Raw genomic sequence first — 14,262 nt, 5'->3', positions numbered from 1 at the left:
ATATTTTTAATTCTCTTTCTGAAACCTATGCTTGGATCTAGACACACTATGGGTGGTGCATGAATAAAGGGAATAATGTTAGAGCTCTCGCGCCTCCACACCTAACTTTGTATGGGTGTATTCCTTATTAAAAGTGAATTACCTATACTTTGGAACAGTCTGTAACACTGCTCTCTAGAGGATGCTTGAATATATTCCCTTCCCAGAAGGTTAGTGCCAGTGACCTTCTGCTGTGAGTCCTGCTATAGATATAAGACATATGTATAAGTATATAAAGCAGGATAAATATTACCGATAATAATCCAGTGAGCTACTGTACAACATCACAGATGCCTAGATTCCTGTATGGAGACTGCTCTGCACATCCATCTAAAACACATTCACCACCACTGCTGTTGATTTTAAAGACAATATTCTTTTTTTTTCTTTAGTCTATGAAGCCATGTTCTCAGTCCTCTGAGAGCTGTGGGAGGAGATAGCGCTGACTTATTGCAAGTAAAAGAAAATACTAGGAGTTTGTATTTATTTTCAGTCACCATTAGGGGGAGCTATTGTCTAGCTTTTTATAAAAATGACCACTTAAGACAAAGGCTTGCCTGCCTTAAACCGATGCAAATTCAGACATACTGTTATCCATTATCTTTAGCTCATACAAAACACAAAATTGAGCTCTGAAACCATTCCTTAACAATGCCTGATCTTTCCAATACTCACTGAAAAAAAAATGCTCCAAGTTGCACTAAACATAGTCTGCCAGTAGGGGACATCATGTGCACAGCTATTTCTATTGTCCCCATTTGCTCCATGAAAAACAGTCATGCTGTGGGAAGAAAAAAGAACCGTGATGTGGCCATCGCTAACAGCGAAAACGTCACTTCAGTGAGTTGTGATTTTTGGGTTGATGCCTGCTATTTGCATCTAAAGCTGCAACACAGAGCTGTAGATCAGAAGCATAAGATTATCAAATGTTGCCATTAAGTCAATATTATTGTGTCTTTTCTGGGTGTGTGTGTTTCTATTGGAAGACATCCCTCAGTCTGTCATCTGTCACACAGCTTTGAATGAAACACTCAGCCTCCCAAGAATGCTTTGCACTAATCCAGAGGGATTAAGAATATTGCAGTTGTGGGTTATTGATACTGACCCGTACGAATAGGGTGTTACTGCGAGACTGTCTCACACATGGAAATATGTGGCACTCCAAAAGTTATCCCTTGCATATTCTGAACCCCAACTTGTAAGACACTCCTGTCACTGAGTGTCCACCCTTAACCACAGAACCATTTGCCAAAATGCCAGGAGCTGCCAGACAAGTGCAACTGCCTTTTCTTTCTCTTTTTTTTCTTAGAGAAACAGCTGGTTGAACTGCTAAAAATGTCTCAATCTTCAGAGAGGCTCTGGCATTTGGTGACTGTGCCATGTGGGGAAAAACCCACAACAGTTAGACGGAAGAAAAAAAATGAGTGACTGGAATGGCAAGCACTTGCTCAGCAACTTGAGATGCATGTTTTTTTATATATGTATCACATAAATCATCAAACAAATGTCAGGAAAAACAACGGGCACATAATAATAAAGCCATGGTCAGTGCAAGAGTAGACGGACATAATGGGCAATGATACCACCTTTGCAGCCTACATGACAAATTCAAGATTACACAACCTATCTAAAACCACATCATGAACCAATATGCATTTATAATAACCATAAATGCCCAGTATGCTCATAGCGAATATATTTTGCAAGTTTCAAGTGAGATCGCGCTTCCATGCTTCCAAGACAGCCTTATAAACTAATAATAGCTGTTTTTAGTTGGAAGGAGTTTGTGCAGACATGTTACAGTATGTTACTATTAACTGAATAATTAACATGATTGTTATTACAGTGTAATGTGGGTGTTTTAACATTTTTATTACCAAATCATAGGTCTTATTTTTAAATTGTGTTGGAATTCAGCTGAGGGGTGATAGTAGCTTTTTGGATGAGCCTGAGCTACAGGGGCCTGTCCATGATGCTGACGCTGGCCATGGACAAACCTACGTGTCTAAAGTGATAATACGCTTAGCAGGTCAAGGCAGTCATATTGAAGAAACAGCTTTGCTGCTGGGTTAAATACTTGTTAACTATTTATTCATATGTCTGTGATGTTTAATTGTAACATTCAATATACCCCAAATAAAATATTAGTACATAAACAGTACTAATTGGCTAAATTAGCGTTATGGTTAGCAGTTTGCAGATAATATATGTGGCTTTATAGTGTCTAGGATGATTGATTGATGTGAAAATCCATTAAACACAAGATATATGAATTATGTACTTGTGACTGCACCTTGTGAGACAAATATCAAAGCATGTCTCTTAAGGCTCCATGGAATACCTAAAATCAGGGTGGGACCTGGTAGATCATGTTTTGTTTTCCATTGCAGCACCACCCATGTCGAGAGGGTCTAATTATACACCACAAAAGTGCACAGCAAAGTCTCTTTACATCGTCAGTTAGTTTGACTTGGCAAGAGAACTCCATCTGAAATGTCTGTGCTCATGTGGAGGAAACAGGCAGGCTTTGTTATATACTGAGGTAAAGAACATTTTCAAGTTATTGTTGTAAATATGGGCTGGGGAGGGTTAAGCAGGCAAGATCTTGTCACAGTGACTCTTTGGTAGGCCTGTTTTGTTTGTGAGCAAACTGGGAGATGAAAGAAAGGAAGATATAGATGGCTGCTCTGGGAGATTTCACCCATTTCAAAGATTTCTGCCTTTTGTGTGTTCACAACAACAATAAAGAGCTTATCTTGGAAAAACAATAATCCAATGATTGTTTTCGTGACCAAGAAACCAAATATTAGTCTTTAAAAAACATGCCCAAATAGTTGTTTGTGAACAGGAAGTGCATGCAGTGAACTTTCTGCACAGAGAAGAACAAGAAAATAAACTTTATGCATCTTTATGTAAACAGATGTTTAGATTAGCAGACCATGTTAACCTATAGACTTGAACTAAGTGAAAACAGCAAACATGGCTCAGTTCAAAGTGATAATAATGTCTACCACACTGTATTTGACTGTGCAAAATGTGCCTGTGTTTTGTTCATTTTTGTGTTTTTATATTTTCCCCTGCTTTCTGGCTTTATGCTAATCTCAGCTAATTATCTGCTGGCAGTAGCTGTATATTTAGTGTACAAACATCAAGCTCAATTGGTTTTCTCATTCAAAAGTCTGCAAGAAAGCACAAAAACACATTCTCACCATGTCAAACTATTGCTGTGGTGTTTCTATCAATAAGTGCAGATTACATGATTGAAACAGGTGTCCAGCTGTCAGTTTGTGCCTGTGACTAATGACTCCTCTGCTGACTGAAGCTTAATGAATGAAGCTCACACAGCACAGTTACCACTGTAATGCCACTAATCAGAGGGTTATTGATCACTATACTGTTACACTTTAACAACACAGCAGATCATCTTACTCCATCTCACCCTGTCCCTCACATTCTCTTCTGACACACCAACACTTTGCGTATTCTCAATCACTACATTCATGAATCTTCTCTGTGGTTCTCCTGTTTTCTTCCTGCCTGACAGCTCCTTATTTAGCACATTTTATCTAATTTATATCCACTATCTCTCCTCTCAAATGTCCAAACCATCTCAGCCTTGCCTCTCTAACATTGTCTCCAAAGCACTCCTGAGAGGCCCCTCTTGTTTTCCTTCTTATTTCTGATTTTATCTCTTCAATTACACCCCATGAAAATCTTAACATCCTCAGCTCTGCCACCTCCAGCTCGGCCTCCTGTGTTTTTGTCAGTGCCACCTTCTCCAAGTCATTGCAGATCTCACTACCATCTCGCAAACCTTCCCATTCACTCTTATTGATATCCTTCTGTCACAAATAACCCCTGACATCCGTCTCCACCCATTCTGCCAGCTCGCACTCTCTTCTTCACCTCTCTTGTCTACTGTTCTTTGCTTTGAAAGGTTGAATGCAGGTATTTAAACCCATCTGTCTTCACTATCTCTGCTTCTTGCATGTTTACCTTTCGAACTGGCCTCCCTCTCATTCATATACATGTATTCTATCTCTGCTTATTGCTCTTTTCTCCAGCACATACCTCCACCTCTTCAGACCCTCTTCCAGTTCCTCGCTTCATGCCCTATCATAGTCTTTCTCTAGATACACAAAGATACAGTGCAACTCCACAGAGGGTCACAAATCAGTGTACTTCTCATGCCAGAGTGGTGAAGATTGCATCAGGAAGAGCATCCGGTATAAGATTTTGGCTAAATTAAACGTCCAGCTTATAAAGAATGAAGCTATGCATGTAAAACTTTTAAAAGAAGGTTATTTATGCTAACTATTCTCTTCATGTCACCAGTCTGTTTATTTTCAGTACAATTTTCACATGTGACTCTCTTAGAGTGATTCTCTTGGAAATGATAGGGAGCTCTGTGAGAGGGAGGATCACAGAACTTAGCGATAGCAAGATCAAAACCTCCAAAACTGTCTGCCAGCTGCCTCCACAGCACACCCTTGCTACACAGGGGCCCTCACTGGGATTCAGCATGGCTGCCGCGCCTTTATTACAGCCGTTGAGACTGTACAGCACATGTGTCTGCAAAAAAAAATTATTTATACTGTAAACAAACACGAGGCAGAAAGTGGAATGACAAATGTTCTGAATATTTCCAGTGTGCATGGGCTAAAAATAGACTTTCAGATTAGACGAGGGAGCAGTGAAAGTGTATGCAATAGAACGTTGACCAGCAGTGGGCAATGTAGACATTTGCCAAGTAAAACAATACACCCACTTCACTAAAAATGGCATTCAATGGAGTCTACACCCTTTTCAGTCCCTCTGGGAGTAAAATACTTTAAAAGGACTGTCCCTGGATTAAGACACAGACCAACTGTTGTTTTGTCTGTAAGAGTATATGTGTGTGTGTCTATGTGATGGTTCAGCAGGAAAAAGCTCACTCAGAATCATACATCAAACATTATTATTTGATAAATGTTTTCTAATGGTTTCCAAAAAAATATTATCTAGTTGTATGTTTTGAGAATCACAAAGTTTTAATAGTTGCCCAAATAACTCCTTACCAAAACTACCCAAAAAGGCCCAAAGCAATTAATTAGGCATCACTTAAAACCTACAAATATGACAGGTCTAAGCATTAATATTAAGTTGTTCCATTGATATAAACATCCGAATGTTCCTGAATGAATTATTAAAATGCACCATATTAAGATAGGACTTTGTTAAAGTACCTTTATTAAGCCTAGTTCTACCATGTAGCATCACTTTTTGCACCTTAGGGACCTTAGGGGTGACAATGGGGACATGCACATATATAGACAGTGGGCGATTATTAGTATGTGCTCCTAATGGTGAAAAAGTGGCATTAGAATTGGGAAAACCTTTTTTATTATCTCAAGAAGAAGAATCCTTAAATTGTAAGAAAAGTTCCCTTTTCTAATTGTTAACATCTTTTTTTCCCTTTGTGTTGTGATTAGCAATATAAAAATATTTGACTCCAATATTTGAATGGAACCTTTTGTAGCATCACAAGAAGGTTTCTGGCTCAAACCTCCTTGTCATCTTAATCCTTCCTGTTGGTTTCCTCCCACAGTCAAAATATGTCTGGTTCTCTGTTTTACTCCTATGATGGATTATTGACTTGTCCAGGGTGTATTCTGCTTTCACCCTATGTCAGCTTCTACCTATAGGCAAAAGCCCAGACCTTAAATTAGATAAATAGTTTTTAAAAAAAAGGATGGTCCCTATGTCACCTTGTTTTTCAAGGTCAACCAATTTAAACTTGAAAATGTAATAATTATATTTATGTTTTTAGTAATTGAATAACTTGCAGTGGGAAATTTTGAAGGTGATTGCTATTGCTATGATCTTTTATTGTGGCTGAACAATGGGACAGGACAAAATGCTCATCACATTCCCAGACCCAAAAAAGGAACGAAGATAAGCCTTTCCCACTTGTCCTCTCAGTCTTATCAAGAAGATAAAGCATCTCTATTAAAACCTCACAGACCACTCAGTCTCTTCGAGCAACATAAAGCTTATCATCTACTGAGACTCTTCAGTCTTACCCCTGTCCCCTAGCAGAGCTAAACATAGGCTACTGTGTCTGAAATAATCACCACTCTGAAGCGTATGCTGTGGGAACGTTTCAATAATTAATTCAGGCTCAGGCTTTTTTTTCCTTCTTTCTTTACTCAAAGACGTGCACATGCACACCCGACAGATCACGTGCCGTCCCTAAGAACAGTCTGCACTCACATTTTCAGAAACTACACAGCTGTCTGACGTCCTTCAAATGATGTGCTTGTGTATTTAAAATAGCTTCAGAATGCCACGATCTAACCTAAAGGTCGTCTCTGTCACTTGTACTTGATGACAGAGATGGCCTATTGTGGTCTTTGGCTGTGCACGGTCTGGCTTTTCTGTGGGCTCCTTAGAGTAACAGATTCGGCACGTGTCTCGTGTGAAATTATGCGTGCAGTTGCATCTGTGGCGTTTTAATGTGTGAGTTTGTGTGGGGGCGTGGGACAGACAGGAAGGAAAAAGGAAGGATCTAAAGGCAGCACCTGCTATGTTGGGGCAAAGGGCTTGTATAATATGTCTTGGGGTGCGTAGTGTTTAGGACAGGTGTTCTGCTGGAATTCATAAACACCTTCCTGCTGGAGGCTGGGTCACTGCTCTGTGCCTGCTAGTCCTGCTAGGAGAGTTTGTTTCCCACTGACACCAATGTTATGTTTTCCACATCCATGAGCTGCACAGATCTGCTAGGGGGTGAGTTACATAAATGTTATCATCAGAGGGTGTATGAGGTGACCATTACAATACAAGGGCACCAACTTGAAATGCTTCCTGCAAGCAAATCGGAAAGCACTATAAGAACATCAAATACAGGTCTCTTGTGTTAGTAGGAAGTTAGTGCGCACAAGGAAATATAATCCAAGCCCGAGACTGTGAGGCAAGGGTTTCACACAGTTCCCAGTCAACTGGTGATTGTTCACGACTTTTAATTCCTTATTTTGTGACTGACTTCGAGTTTTTAGAGAAATGAATGTTCTGTAGTTTCTGTTTCACTCAAGATCTGAAACAAAAATGTGATGACAACTGTGAAGATTCTTGCATTGTCTTTCTACAGGGAGTGCAGAATTATTAGGCAAATGAGTATTTTGTCCACATCATCCTCTTCATGCATGTTGTCTTACTCCAAGCTGTATAGGCTCGAAAGCCTACTACCAATTAAGCATATTAGGTGATGTGCATCTCTGTAATGAGAAGGGGTGTGGTCTAATGACATCAACACCCTATATTAGGTGTGCATAATTATTAGGCAACGTCCTTTCCTTTGGCAAAATGGGTCAAAAGAAGGACTTGACAGGCTCAGAAAAGTCAAAAATAGTGAGATATCTTGCAGAGGGATGCAGCAGTCTCAAAATTGCAAAGCTTCTGAAGCGTGATCATCGAACAATCAAGCGTTTCATTCAAAATAGTCAACAGGGTCGCAAGAAGTGTGTGGAAAAACCAAGGCGCAAAATAACTGCCCATGAACTGAGAAAAGTCAAGCGTGCAGCTGCCAAGATGCCACTTGCCACCAGTTTGGCCATATTTCAGAGCTGCAACATCACTGGAGTGCCCAAAAGCACAAGGTGTGCAATACTCAGAGACATGGCCAAGGTAAGAAAGGCTGAAAGACGACCACCACTGAACAAGACACAAGCTGAAACGTCAAGACTGGGCCAAGAAATATCTCAAGACTGGTTTTTCTAAGGTTTTATGGACTGATGAGTCTTGATGGGCCAGATGGATGGGCCCGTGGCTGGATTGGTAAAGGGCAGAGAGCTCCAGTCCGACTCAGACGCCAGCAAGGTGGAGGTGGAGTACTGGTTTGGGCTGGTATCATCAAAGATGAGCTTGTGGAGCCTTTTCGGGTTGAGGATGGAGTCAAGCTCAACTCCCAGTCCTACTGCCAGTTTCTGGAAGATACCTTCTTCAAGCAGTGGTACAGGAAGAAGTCTGCATCCTTCAAGAAAAACGTGATTTTCATGCAGGACAATGCTCCATCACACGCGTCCAAGTACTCCACAGCGTGGCTGGCAAGAAAGGGTATAAAAGAAGAAAAACTAATGACATGGCCACCTTGTTCACCTGATCTGAACCCCATTGAGAACCTGTGGTCCATCATCAAATGTGAGATTTACAAGGAGGGAAAACAGTACACCTCTCTGAACAGTGTCTGGGAGGCTGTGGTTGCTGCTGCACGCAATGTTGATGGTGAACAGATCAAAACACTGACAGAATCCATGGATGGCAGGCTTTTGAGTGTCCTTGCAAAGAAAGGTGGCTATATTGGTCGCTGATTTGTTTTTGTTTTTGAATGTCAGAAATGTATATTTGTGAATGTGGAGATGTTATATTGGTGTCACTGGTAAAAATAAATGATTGAAATGGGTATATATTTGTTTTTTGTTAAGTTGCCTAATAATTATGCACAGTAATAGTCACCTGCACACACAGATATCCCCCTAAAATAGCCAAAACTAAAAACAAACTAAAAACTACTTCCAAAAACATTCAGCTTTGATATTAATGAGTTTTTTGGGTTCATTGAGAACATGGTTGTTGTTCAATAATAACATTATTCCTCAAAAATACAACTTGCCTAATAATTCTGCACTCCCTGTAATCTGCTATAATTATATCCACACAGTCTTAATGAAGCAGAATAGCTGGGATTTGACATAAACCTTTTTTTTTTTTTTTTTTGCCTGTCCCGTTTGGCTCTTTTGCCATCAGAATTATTGTCTAAAGGCAAAGAAAGATGCCCAACGGATTTACTTTACCAAATTGACCATCCCAGCCTTGCCGTTATGGTCCATTTGATTCACCTTTTATTGTTTATTTTATTTTCATTTGCTGAATACGGGACAGACTTGACTGGAGGAAAGAAGGGGAGAAAGAAAGAAAAAAAAAACACAACAGAATAGGCAGAGAGAAAGAAGGAGAAAAAAATGCATATATCGATCACCTGGATCACCTGTTGAGAAAGAAAAAAAGAAAACAAGCAGAAGAAAACGAGAGCAATAGAATAAACAACATCACAATGATTTATGGGAATACGACAGTAAATACCAAATACTAAACATTACCGTTAAGCACGCAAGATCGACAGCACACAGTGCGCTTCGAAGTAGGAGCCAAAAAGGGTGTAGTTTGTGTGTGTGATCACCCGTGTGTACACCTGTGAGCATGGACGCGCTTGTTTTTAAAAGGTTCCTTCATGTAATGATCTGCTAGAGGGTGTGGGGAGCCACTGCCCCGTCCTCCAGGGCATGAAGCAAGTATGGAGGAGATCAAAACTCCAGACATCCAGAGGCCCTCAGAACATAAGAGACCAAGAAAGACCATCAGAGGGGCAGCCGCGCCACTGTCCCAGAAAGAGCTGAGGAGAGTCCCCGATGAGGGGTCACTCAGCAGCCGCGGAGCAGAAACCAGGGGGGGTTGCAGTGACGCGCCCGTGAGCTCCGCCGGCAGCCAGCTGTGCCTGAGTGACCGAGCCCCAGGCCGAGAGACCGGGGGCGCTCCACCCCCGAAGTGGCCCGAGCGAGCCCCAGGTTCCAGGCCCTGATAAGCGGCTGCCAAGGAGTGAGCCGGTGTGTACCTGGACGCCCATCCCCGGACACAAAGAACCACCAACGCACCGATGTCTGAGGGAGTCCGCCACCGGCAGGGGAAGTGGTGGTGGGGGAAGATAGGCCTCCAGACCTTGGAGGGCTTGAGATGTCCCCAGGGAGGTGGCGTCTGATACCCAACCTGACATATAGACACAGACATACAGGCACACACATATACAAACATCCATTCCCACCCTCATGCTCTCATATGCACTTACTCCACACTCAACCAACGTGGAGACAGACATAAAGAGACGCTGTACACACAATCACACTCCCCAAGCGTACTCTACGAACCGGGTCTAGGTACCCTTTCCCCTGGAGGGGGGAACTGCACCCAGACCCAGGTGGTGTTACCCTTTTCCCTGCGGTGGGGAGAAGCAGACCACCCCGACTCCGCAGCAGCCGGGAGGCCCCACACTCCAGACCCCAGTCAGACGGCCAACTCTTCCTCCTAGCCCCCCGCTCCAGTAGGCCGCAGAGAATGGGGGTGGGAGAAGACTCCAAACCTCCCTCCACCCGCTCATTATAGTGTTGATGCATGTGTGTTCTAAGGTGCATTTAAAACCCAGGAGGGCATGGAGCTACCTGCCAGAGAGCAGCAGGTAAGCGCATAGGCCCTCCTGCTAGCCCTCAATGTCTACGTGTATTTAAAATTGAGAGGTGGGCAACGACGCCGGGGGTGAGGTGTACACCCTGATGGTAATTTGGATTCCGTGTAGCGTGCCCACCCCCAAGATCCTATATGTATGTGTAATGAGAGTGTGACTAATGTGAATGTCTAGGTTGTGGGATAAAATTGAGGCAGAGGCAGCCAGAAGGGGACAGAGGGGGGGTTGGCCTCCTCTGCACCCTGGTGACATACCCCTACTCCAAGGTCCTGCATGTGTGGGTGGTTGTGGTGGAGCGGGAAGAGGGAGGCAGCTGGAGATGGGGAGGGAAAGAAGGGAGGGGCAAGTGACCCCTCCCTGGGGCCAGCTCCCCCGCTGACCCCAGTAGGCACCCCCATACTCCGCGACCCGCCAGGGAAAGGGGGCCCAGGCCCATCCGGACCGGGGCCCAGTGCAGCAGCGCCGCCCGGCCCCACAGAGCCCGGGACAGTCCACCCAACCCCACCACAGAGAAAACTCCACCCACCCAGTCATCCACTCATCTTCCAGACTACACAAGACAATAGACGCCCAGGTTGAGATCTTCCTCCACCTCTCCTGTATCTCCCCCTCCTGCAGAGAGAGTTCCCGAAGAGAGGAGAGCTCCTGCAAGATGTGACAACCCCCCCCACCAGTTGAAGAGCCCCCCAGGTGGCTCGACGCACCGGCGGCACCCTGCGCCAAGGCCGGGCCCCCACACACCCACCCGCCCACAACCCCGGCAACACACCAACCAGGACCCAAGCCCCCGAGGCCCAGCCAGGCCCCCCCCCAGAGCCGGAGCGCCCCCAGAACCTCATGCCCATCCCGGACCCACCCAGGGGCAGCCAGGCTACCAGGTCAGTAACCCACGTCCGTCAGCACAGACCCTCCCCTAGCCCCGCTACACGCAGCCACGAGGAAACTGTCACATAAGAGCCCCTAATTGGCTACCCCGAGTTGAGCCCCCCGAGGAAGATGCCTCCGGGGAACCCCCCGACGCCCTAAGCCTGTCCCTACCCCCACACCAATCACAACAGTGAAGTGACATAAACCTTGATGATAAAACCTTACTCTAAAGTGCTGTACGGAAGTCTTCATTCACCCATTATTTCTTTATAATTAGATAAGAAGATAAATGGGAATTAGAGACATCTGCAAACACAAATTTCTCCAGGTTTTTTGAAGGACATTGAAGATTCATTGGATGTTGGCCTTCCTTTTATTACGCTCTCTGTCAACACACTACTGTATTGAAGTTTGTGGAGGCGAGTCCTTGACAGATAGTGTTCCATCGTGTGTTTTTACTGCATTTGTACTGTGTTTGGTTCATTGTTATGCTAAAAAACTGAATGCTAGTCAGCAATGATCGAGATGGTATTGCATGGTGGATCAAAATCATTCTGTGCTTTTTGTGTTCACAACTCCAACACCACCAACTAAATGCAGCCTCAACCATGTTTTACAGATGGCTGTAGACACTCACGTTTGTAGCTCTCTCCTGACCTCCACCATACATATTGATGGCAAAATTTCAACTTTAAGACTTGCTGCCACTGATTTTTCTTGCATGATGTGGCATGCCTCACCTTTTTCACCCTTTTTCCTCTTCCTTAAGATTGGCTTCTTCACACCCACCCTTCCACTGAGACCATTTCTGATGAGGCTGTTGATTTATCAACAGAAGGGCCAGATGGTTACTTAAGGACTTTACTTTTGGATAGTCTTCAATATTTTTAGTCTTGTTGTGCAGACACAACACTGGCTCATCCGTTTTAGAAGCTTTGATGATTCAGAAGTCAGTGGCAAGTGTTGATCTGAAAATAATCAGGTATGAGGACAGGAATGAAAATGAGTGAAAAAGCATCCAATTATCCAAAGAAAAACATTGACCTACCCTTTAAGACCACATTAAGTAAAAAACAACAAAATCTGGCGCTTTGAAAATAAACAAAGCAAAATAAAGCAAAAATAAATCAATAACGGGTGGCTCAAGACGTTTGCACAGTACTTATCATTGTGCGATTTTTACTGCTATGAAGACTAAGTTTTGACTTGAAATGGCTTAATACTTAGTAGCTCTGCTATAAAGCTATTGATGCATTCCCTTCCAAAGGGTGTTTTTTTAATAAAGACACTTTACTGTGTTCTTGTTCAGTCTATACCAACATGCTTTAAGACCCTTAGGACCACCTCACCCTTCCCTCTCTAACTGTTGCTTTCTATTTCTGGCTATCCCTGTGGGGCTAGACTCTTGATCTGCTCGGAAAGAGCATTGCGGGTTTGAACCAAACACCAGATCAGAATCAAGTTAAAAGTAAAACTGGTGGCCTGAATACGTTCGCTCCGGTCTCTGTGGCATTACCCACTCCTCAAAATCATCAAATCACATCACACCACTGTCAGGGGCACCTGTTCCCTCACTTGTCATTCAGTTTTGGCTCCATATATTTTTTGACACTGAAATGAATAAAATCAAGTTCTCAAACTTTGGTTGTTTGTAGTGCATAGATGCAGGTAGTGGGGATAATACACCCCCTCTTTTATCTTTATCATGTGTTCAATGAGCCAAGGGTTTTGCAGAACACTGCCCTTCAGTTTCACTCTCTTAGTCCTCTTTGTCTCCAATTCACTCCATAGAAAACTTGACCTCTCCTCTCAGCAGCTTTGAGTGCATGCTGCAGCTGAACGGGCAGCAAACCTGCAACCACAGCACACAGCCGAAAGGTGAACTGTAACGAACTCATGTTCTCTGTGAAACCCCACCAGATGATCAACTGTTTAACTGCAGAGTGCACAATTTTGCTACCATTGAGAAGCCTTTCCAACCGTTAGTCTAAGGTCTTTTAAAAACAGTGAACTCATAGATAAGGAGGGACCGGTTACAGGCATGCTGACGGGTGCTAATCAGCTGGGACACAGATGTGGGAAATTTCAGTGTGTCTGTTCCTAGATCAGGACCTGTTCTGTGTCACTAAGCAGATAGACCAGGCAATAGCAATGTGTGAATGTGATGATCTCAGTTACTCCCAAGATTGGAAAGAGGCAGACACTCTGCCGGAGGAAGTGATAATCTCTTGAGTGTTTTAATAAGTCATCATAAGTGAGGGCAACAGCTACATGTCATCCTGGGCTGTGTGAACTTCTGCTACTGCTTTCCAGCTCAGCCTATCACTCTCAGTGGGCCTAATTTGTCATGAAGCCAGGAAGCCTTCTAAAGGGAAAGCTGATCCACCCAAGCCACGTTTCAGCAGCATCTTCCTTTGCCTAACAAATTCCTACGAGTCACTCACTCTGAAAGAAAGCATTGTGATTCATCCAACCACTGCCTACTCCTCCTGTGGAAATAGGGAAAAGGAAGTGGGAGTGCGTTTGCCCCAGTGGACTGGCCCACCACTTGCCCAAAAGCATTCCCGCCTGAACATGACTGACTATGGCAGACAGGCTGGCCCATAGAGAAGGCGGTTGCCTTTAAGGACAGCTCGTAAGACTTAAAACTCAAAATCAAGCTTGAAAGATTCTGAAGCTGAAGCATGTTTTAAAGAAAGCAGATTATACAGCATGTCATTTAGCCGTGTTTAAAGTTAAAGTGTGCATGAGAGACAACAACCCCCCTTATCTTAATTAAATACAAGTTAATTAAGATATGATAACTGGGTAAAAATGAGAAGAAACAGAAAGCATATGAAGGGAAGCAGCTGAAACAAATAAAAATATAAAAAAAAATTAAGGGAGATTCAGCAAGGCTGATTTCCGCAGGCAGGTTCTTATAAGGGATCAGAGCTGTGATCCCTAAAGCATGGATCACCTTTTGTCTTTGCTTTGGCTACAGGGACGTCCAGGAGACCCAGAGGATTCCAGATTGTGCAAAGCTAGAAGCTGGGTTACTGCCTCTTTAGTAAGATAAAGGTAATCAAGAAAATAAAGCTCCTTAA

Source organism: Rhamphochromis sp. 'chilingali', assembly GCF_963969265.1.
Source record: "Rhamphochromis sp. 'chilingali' genome assembly, chromosome: 21".
Taxonomy (NCBI): Eukaryota; Metazoa; Chordata; class Actinopteri; order Cichliformes; family Cichlidae; genus Rhamphochromis; species Rhamphochromis sp. 'chilingali'.
This window is presented reverse-complemented; position numbering follows the sequence as displayed.